Here is a 10,202-nt window from a genome sequence, read left to right as displayed (position 1 = left end):
CGGTAATTTATGAGTTAATATGTTATGTTGGGAATATGGGATTATAACTTTATTATAATTTGACAACTTTTTTTTTTTACTTTTACAAGATGTTTTGCATTTATTCAATATTAATCAAGATTAATGATTGTGTGAGAAAATATGAGCTATTTAAGGTGAGAAGTGTAAGAGAAATTATATATATATATATATATATATATATATATATATATATATAGAGAGAGAGAGAGAGAGAGAGAGAGAGACTTGGGATCATGTGAAATCAAAGGTTTTTCGTAAGACATGTAAGACCAGTTTTTAACATTTGGATTAGATCTATAATCTGAGCATTCATAATCACAAAATTGCCACGAGACTTCTCAATAATCATAAAATTGCCACCGTGCAACTTTGGACCATTAGATCATTAGCTTATATTGATCAATGAACATAAATTGGTCTTACGGATCTCACAAAAAACCCTTGGTCTCACGTGAACCCGACCCTATATATATTTTTAAACCAAAATTTTAAAACACACCTCTCAACTTTTCACAACTAACCAGAAACCACCATCGACTTCCAAACAAGTTTTAAGAAAACAACCCCAAACTTTCAAGAAATAACTAATCCGATTATAGCATCATCCTCTCGTCAAAGAAATTCCGTCCCGGAATTCAATTAGTCAAACAAATGTGGATATTTCATTCTCATATCAGAATCCAAATCCCAGGTAGCCTCTTGCCCTTTTATGATACCACCACTGAGCATTTACCAAACGGCTCTATTTGTTTCTCAAAACTTTAGTTTTATGATCAGTGACAACTTCCGGGGTTTCAACAAAACATAACTTCTCATCTACTTGGATTTCAGGTAGAGATACATCAAACTTCAGATCAACTAAGCACTTTTGCAGATTTGATAAATAAAAAGTGTTATGAATGACACTAAGCTTAACTGGTAGTTCTAATTGATATGCAACCTCACCAACCCGATCTCTGATCTTAAACTGTCCAATATACCTTAAACTTAGTTTACCCCTTTTTCCAAAATTTTACTGTCCCCCACTTGGAACTCAATTGGTTTATGTCATTTATCTGCATAACTTTTTTGTCAATCTTAAGCCGTCTTTATTCGTTCATGAATCCGATCTATCTTTTCTGTCGTTAGCTGAACGATTTCTAGACTGGTTAATTGTTTTTCTCCCACTTCATTCCAACATAACGATGTTCGACATTTTCTGCCGTATAAGACTTCATAAGGCGCTGCCTGTATATTGGAATGATAACCGTTATTGTACGCAAATTCAATTAAAGATAAATGATTTTCCCACGAACCTCTAAAATAAAAAATACACGCACGCAACATATTCTCAAGAGTTTGAATTGTTCACTATTCAAATTTCACATTCTTTTCCATTAACTTTGTCAGAGGCATAGCGATACAAGAAAAGTCTTGTATAAATTTTCTATAGTATCCAGCAAAACCTAGAAAACTTTTGATTTCTATTGGTGTTCGCGGTGCTTCCCATTTTTCAGTGGTTTTAATTTTAACTAGATCTACCTTAACGCCTGCTTCTGAAACCTCATGTCCTAAGAATTGAACCTCTCTCTATACCTTTTCTTTTTTCAAAAGTTCCAATTTTAAAGAAGATGATTTGCATGCTCCACTTTAAACCAAAAGCATATAAGAATATCATCGATAAAGACAATAACAAATTTATTGAGATATTGATTACATACCCTCTTCACCAAATCCATAAATATTATTGATACATTTGTCAAACCAAAAGATATCACATGGTGCCCATATCTGATACGAAAATCTACATTTTACATAAAACATAAACGTTTTTGGTCAAAATATTTCCTCATTCAGAATAGAACACTTCCACCGTCATCCAAATAATCAATGCTCTTACCACATTTCAACAGTTTTCCCAATTTTGAGTTAAACTTAAAGTACACGTGGACCATGTTTCATGTAATTGTATATATAACACAATGGTCAACATTTTCATATTTCCGTGAAACATTGAGCACAACAATCACCTTTCGGTTTTCCACATTAATGTTTGACCACAAAACAATTAATTATTCATGATATACGTCTAATAAATTCACATCTTTTACAGTAAAAGTCTTGCCACAAAACCCAAATAAACATTTTACATGTATTTAAATTCAATTTCTTTTACATAAACATACTTAAACGTGACAAATACATATTTCTTATTTATCAGATTTTAAATATTCTAGAAAGTGACAAAACCAATATTCGCTATGACGTGTAGTCCGTCGATCGAGTTCGGTAAATAAATCTATTTCCTTCTGTTTTCTCTAAAAACTTACTGAATTTACTCACTTAAGTTTTGAAATATATGAATATTTGTCAAGATTCTAAATGATGTGAGGCGTGAAGTACTTTAAAAATGCAGGTCACAACAAGGCCACAACGTTTTTAAGGAGACATATGTATACTCATAGTCATATGCATGCTTATTTGTATTTGTGGCTGTTAGTGTTTTGAATAATCTCGTAGGATAACCACAAGGGTGGTGCCTGATTGGTTTGAACTTGGCTCCAAAAGTAAAAAACACCAGGAGTTCCCAGGTTCAAATCCAAAGAGAAATAAAAATCCTCTTGTGACCATGGAGGTTCAAATGCGGTGACTCCGGGCTATCTGCAAAGCAGGTGGTCGCCATGGGATTAATCGGCTCACGTAGCGGGTTGGATATTCAGGTTAATAAAAAAATAAAAAAATCTCGTAGAATAATTTAAATTCATTTAAAGTTAAAAAACTAAAAGGGAAAGAAGAATCATTTATATAAAATATATATCGAGCTTATAAGAAAATGATATCGACAATACAAATTGAATTAAATCTCTTAAGTATCTACTCACTAATTTTTTCAATTTTCAGATAATTTTTGTTTGACTCTCTGTGTACGGGACTGAGGGTAAAGATTTACCTGTTTAGGATCTTGTACTTAGTTAACATTTATCCCCAAAGTTATATGTTTAAAAGAAGTAACAAAGCACATGTCTTACACAGTAACGCGTTGTAACGTGCCATAACATGTCATAACGCGTTACAACGAAAATCGTTTGTTTTTCTAACGCGTCGTAACGTGCCATAACATTTATCCCCAAAGTTTTTTTTTTTTTTTTTATGAAAAACTCTTATTAGCCTTTTATGTCTGATTCGTTAAGAGGTAATATCATTTAGACTGTTTGTTTTTCTAATTTTTCAGAGACATTTATCTCTTATTGTCTTTTTATCTAGTAAGAGGTAAACCAACCTCTTATTTGGCTCTTATTGTCCTCCAAACACTCCACAACGACGTTTCTTAATCGATCATTTCTCTCAATCGATCATTACCAAATTAATTTTTACCTCTCTTAATTGATGTATTTTAATAGGATTTAAATATGTTAAATACCGTTAATGACATATTTTTGTTTAAATGAATGTTAATTATATAGTTTAGATGTAAATTTCGTAATAAAGATTAATAAACATATGAAATTGTATAAATTTACCTATAAATTCAACACTATGATTTTTTAATGGGGTAAAATAGTTAATTTAAACAAATTCATACATTTATCAGTTTACAAAAAGAAACAGTTTTATTGATTCAGATTTCAGACTTCAGTACTACCTTTTATAAATCAAAAGTAAAGTAAGACTTCAAACTTCAACACCTCATTAAAAAAATAAAACATATAATATTTTTAACATCTTCATATTCAAAAACGGAATATATCTTAAATTTTTCCAACACTGCAATTACATACAAATTACGGCGCACGCATGCTCTTTATAATTAGTTGACTTAAAAAATTGATGGTTGACTCCAAATCAATTGTTCTTTATAATGGTCGTTGACTCTAACAGAAGCCTTCTTTAATTCGTTCACAAATTTTCCATTTGTTCAAAGTCTTTCAATATGGTTTACTTTTCAAAAACTATAAAAAAATCGGGTTTATAGGACATAAAATTTCTTAGCATCCTAATAGACCGCTTTATAAATCTGTCAAGTTCAGGATTGATCTCTGAGAATGAATCAGACGTCGCTAATGGCTTAGTTGATAAGACCAAAAAATAAAGAGTCTTATCTAAAGACGTTGTAATAAATTTGTAAGATGTTTTTGATGTTTTAACAAGTTTTTTAAAGCATTTTTAATGCAAAGCGTATAATTAGCAATTTTATAAAATAATATTTGAAAAAATGTCATAAAATTGCTATAAAATTGTCCTATAAAATATAAATTTATAGAGCACTTCCTCAAAAGTGTCCTATAAAATTGTTAAAGTAACGCTTTGTATTAGAAGAGTTTCTAAAAAACTTGTTAAGACGCTCAAAAACGTCTTATCAACTTATTGTAACGCCTTAATATAAGACGCTATGTATTTTGGTTCTGAATTAAATCCTGTAAAGCAGTTTATTAAGACGTTTTTAAAAATTGGTAACGTCCTATAAATCCCATTTTATTGTACCGCAAGATTTTGAATATTTTCTATGATCAGTGTTTATCTTATAATTAAATAATATATACTTAGAGCACGTTTACTAAATGCTTACTTAGGTAAGCGCTTACCAAGTTATATTACCTTACCGGATTAATATAGTAAGAACCAAAAATCTTACCGGGTAAAAACGAAGCAAAAGACTGAGAGTCTTACCTGGTAAGTGAGAGCAATGAATCTTATCACGGTCAGCTCTTACCGTGTAAATTATTGCATAAAAAGTTGTTTTTGTTAACTAAATCTTACCGATTAAGTAAATAATAATATCGAATTTTACCGGTAAATACTTACTGGGTAAGTGTTTGATAAACGGTCTCTTAGACTAGTATGACGGATGCAAAAAGTAATTTATTTTATTAATTATTTGTTTGATTATACTGGTCAAGAAACAAATATGAATCTGTTTTATATACACATAACGTGCGTTTTCATTTATATAATTAAATTTCCATTTTATTTTCTTTTCTTTCATTTTAATTTGTAATATTCATGTCTAAAATTATATATCATTTTTATAATGTACACTTATTTTGGGACGAAAGAAATGTAACTCGATATTATGTTTCAATGGGAGAACGCCTTAAAAGAAAGAGAGTTCTGGTGAGAAACGTAAGAAAAGATCCCCACCCTTGGATGCACATTAGAATGACATGCATCAGATCAATCCTTGTATCAAACATGATTCATGTGTGAGTTTGAGATTAAAGGTGATTAAGTGTCAGATCTCTTCTTACGTTTCTCACCTTAATTCTAATTCTCACACGATCTTTCGCCGAAATGACCAAATCTTGTTTATAGACAAGTTATCACCCATTTGTGATGTTTGGATTTGTAACCCTATTGCATTTGATTCGAGACATTTAGGTGTCATTTATCAAATACTTATCAGGTAAATTTATCGGTAACAATCACCATTTTTACTTATTTTATTGAGTAACAGTCTCGGCGATCGAAACAATTTGTTAGAAAACATTTTCTACCAGCCGACTTACCAAATAAAAGTCTTTTCATTCACTTATCAAATAAGATTATCGGTCCTCAAAAAACCTATTACCAATTATAGTAAGAATCTACATCTTTGTCATGCTACCCGCTAAGACAAATGACATTCGATAAATACTTACCTGATAAATGTTTAATAAACGACCTTTAAAACTTATTTTATATGCATAAAACATAAATTATTATACATATTTATTTAATGGTAGTCAACAAAAGACTTTAAGTGTAAACTCTGACGACAATTGCAGAAAGCAAAGGCATGCGAATGTAGGTTAAAGGTTTTCTTGATGTCCAAGACACGTACATCACTCCAATTCTAATAACTTTACTTGACATTAACGCAAAAAAGTCAATTCCTTATATTCTTTATGTTGGAAGCTACCTACATATATAGACTCCTATTCCTACACAATGTTTAAAATGCTTTTTTTTTTTAATTATTAAATTAAAAGTAATGTTATATGCATTTTTTTTTATTAACATCGATATCCAACAGTCAATTAATCATAAAGCGATCACCTTTTTGTGGGTAACCTGAAGTCATCGCATTTAAACCTTCATGGCCACAAAGATATTTTTATTCTTTCTTGAATTCGAACCTAAGACCTCCAGACACTTTTGATCTTTGGAGTTCAAGCTTAAATCAATCAGACACCGCCCTTGTTGTTGCACTTGTTTTATATGTTAGAATCAAGTCAAATTACGCACAGGGCCGATCCTAAGATGTTTGATGCCCTGTGCGAAAATAATAATCAATGCCCTTAAGTCTATTTTTTTAAGTCAACGAAACAACGAAACCTGTGATTTTTTTAAAGAGTTTAGAACATATTCAAGCTAAGTATCTCATCCTCATGTTGATTTTTATTAGTTATAATAAAAAAAATACAATTGGGGGGGGGGGGGGGACACAAAAATCAAAACCCTGAATAAAAAATATAAAAGGATAAATTCTGGATTAAGATAATGCTTCCGTTCTTTTTCAGTTTTCCCTGTTCCAAATTGAAATTAGTAAAATAGAAACTTTATTTCAATATATGGGACTTAAAAGACAAGAAAAACTATAATTAGTTTTTAACTAAAATAGTAAATCACATGCAAACTACTGTACCAAAGTAAGCAAAAAGTAAAACTCAAAAGTTACAGGTCTAACGACTAAAGGCTAAGGGCTTATCTGTTAGCAGCTTAATAAGTTTAATGGAAGTAACAACTTATTCGTTCAACTATGCATGATTGTTTCGTAGTGGCTTAATGATATAGAAAGTGACTTGTCCAGTAAGCTTCTAGGGAAAGCTTTATATAGAAAACCGAGTTTTTTTTCCAAACATGTCCCTTCCAACTAAAAAAAACTCATTACTTCTGTAGAAAAACTTTCCCAAACAAAAACTTTTCCAACTTATACAAACAGATTAATTCATACATTCAACTTTATATAAACAAAAACTTTTCCAACTTTTTCCTACGATGTGCATTCAATATTCATCACTACTAGGCCTTTGTCTGTTTTTATTGTTAAAGCTCAGTTGTCCAATTCTCAAATTATTAAACTCAAAACTAGTAATAAATGACAATTTGATGTCCATTTAGGCTTTGATGCCCTGTGCAGCTACACGAGCTGCATGTGGCCAGGGCCGACCCTGATTACGCATTAAAAATGTATTATCTACTTATATTTATGATGATAATTAAGTAAATATATAACTTTTTGGAAAAATAGAAAAAAAATTAAATTTGTAAGGTTTTGATCACACATTTTGCATGGGTTTTATTTTTAACAAATAATACACATGATATAATTAATCTTATAATTAACAAATCGCTGTCCAAATCTTTTTATTAATTAAATACTAATATATATTAATTAATTAAGAGAAAGGATTTTATTCTTATTCCTAATTAATTAACACTTTTTACGAACCTCATATCGATCGTTCAAAGTTGGGCACTTATTATTGGCGTTGACTACTTTATTTAAATAAATTTAAACAACGATGAGAAAAACAATCGTAGTACAAAAACATTTATGAATAAGATTAATAATAATAGCAGGGAAAAAATTTCACACTAAAATCCTAAGCCATTTAAGTAATTAAGGAGTCCGTTTACCAAACACTTATCGACTAAGTGTTTACGGGTAAAATTTAACACTATCATTTACTTACCAGGTAAGATTTTAGTCTATCAAAATGACATCGTATGCAATAATTTACCTGGTAATTGCTTACCATGGTAAGAGTCGTCGTTTTCACTTATTGAGTACGACTTTTGGTTTTTGTCTCGTTCTTACTGGGTAAATTCTTAATCCTTACCATATTCATCATGTAAGACTTGGTAAGCCTTTACCTGGGGAAATGTTTGGTAAACGGCCCCTAAATCAGTTTTATAAAATGTGTAAATTTTTTAATAAACTACTTTATGTTAGTTAAGTATATAGGATGAAACACTAATATATTCTATTTAAAGATGTTGCAAGTAGTTTATTTGACGCTTTTGAACATCTTAAAGAGCTTTTTAAGGACACTTTTGAAATAAAGTGTTTTTTAGCTATTTTATAGGACATTATTTGAAAAATGTCTTATAAAACTAGTTTTTATTAATATAAAAATATGTGTTTGTATGACACTTTTGAAAGTGTCTTATAAAAAGGCTAACAAGACACTTTGTTTCAAAAGTGTCATAAAAACCTGTTAAGATGAGCAAAAACGTTCTATAAACTTATCACAACACTTTTAGATATGATGAAAATGTTTAATCATATAAAATCAAGTTTAATAAATTAGTCTATTAGAACATTTAAACATTTTTGACGTCTTATAAACTTGATTTTTGTTGCAGTAAGGTGAGTTAGTAAATTTGTACTTGGTTTCCTAGGCAAATAATAAAAGTCTAAAAAATCTAGTTATTCAAATTGCTTAACTAACTTAGTTGAATAATTTTTTTTATATTTAACCAAAATTATGTAAAATGTAATTACAAATAACGTAAAATTGTAATTTGTTTGAATTTTAATAGCTGTTATCTACAGATAAATATTAAAAAAAACGAATATATATACAAAGAATATTGTCAACATCAAAACTATGGAATTTCTTATATTGTTTTTGGTCCCCCTTATACTGATTTTCTAGCTCCGCCTCCAAATTAGAATATGACTGTATTGTTTATTATGTATATAATTTTGTTTCTTGACGGGCATGCAAAAAAGTTTCTATATTCGTACAGAAGAGTGTAAAATCGTGAGATATTTTAGTGTGTAAGATTAAATGAGATTCTAATTAAATTCATAAATTTATGATTGATACGAAATTATTTTTCTTTTAATAAACTTAGGTGATTAGGGGCCCTAGGGTATAAAAAAATCGAAACTGAATAACGCGCCCAAATCATAACGGTTTCGGGTTATTCGGTTTGTGAGTTAAACAGTTCTGTTAACCAAATAAGGTAAATTTTGATTTCGACTATTCTTTTAGCACATTGATCGGTTAACCGAATATCAAAGTATACTATTATTTACTTTATATAATTTCCTTCTAGATGAATTGCTTTGAACATATATAAAACTAAAAGAACAAGAAATCGAGATATATAACAAAATCATCAATCAACATTATCATTGTATCATGATTACATGAACTAACAATAACAATATAATGAGAGAGAAAACTATCAAGCAAGAGAGTGGGAAGGTTCGTTGTAGAGAACCGTCGAAAGTGACTGGGGGAACCAAGTACACAAGCGTAAAACAACAGAATTTTACTTGCAATATTTTAAAAAATTTACATTTGAGTGGGGCCTTTCTCCCACCTTTATCAATGTACGTCTGCCATTGCATCGAACTGAAGCCTTTTTGACGAAATTCAATCTCAATCTTTCGATTGGATATCTCTGAGGTGCAACTCCTTCTCCAAATCTTGGAAATCTTGAATTATCTCTCCAAGTGCCGATACAAATTAGCCTTTTTAGTTGTTGTGGGGTTCTTTCGCCTTTGGTTTTTCGCCTATTCAAGATCATTTTGTTTTAGTCTCGTAGGTGTTGTTTCGTTTTGTTGTTTTTCTCGGTTATCTCTTTTTCTTTATGCACCTCACAATATCTCTGTTGCTTGTAATCTTGTAATCTATTTGTTTTAATATATTGGCTTTGCCAAAAAAAAAAAAATGAAATCATTTCTTTTAATAAATCAAGAAAGTCATGAATTTATTTTTGATCTCGTATATTTTAAGGCAGGTCCATTTCTTACATTTTATAGTGGGAAAAGTCTAAAAAAACTAATGGACTTTAGTGTTTGGAATGATTAAGTCATTGGACAATTTTTTGGAACAAATAAATCATTGGACATTCCAAAACATGTTAAATAACTTTTTGGACTTTCTAAAACCTGTTAGATACATTTTTATGACATATACAACTGGTTAATGTAGTAAAATAATGAAAAAAAGTCCGAAAAAAGCCCAATGAATATTCATATTTTGAACGATTAAGTCCCTAAACATTTTTTGAACCAAAAAATATTTAGATCTATAAAATCAAACAGATATAATAAAAAAGTACTTACATTTACAAATAATTACATTTAAAAAAGATTTTTGATAAATATTTATTTTAATTAAAATTAATATTTTGTCAGTGATTTTTCAAACTAATTTTTTTTAAAAAGAATTACTGATTAAATTTATTTTAATTAAAAATAAAAT

Source organism: Cynara cardunculus, assembly GCF_001531365.2.
Source record: "Cynara cardunculus var. scolymus isolate 2C chromosome LG 12, CcrdV1, whole genome shotgun sequence".
NCBI classification, from domain to species: Eukaryota; Viridiplantae; Streptophyta; class Magnoliopsida; order Asterales; family Asteraceae; genus Cynara; species Cynara cardunculus.
This window is presented reverse-complemented; position numbering follows the sequence as displayed.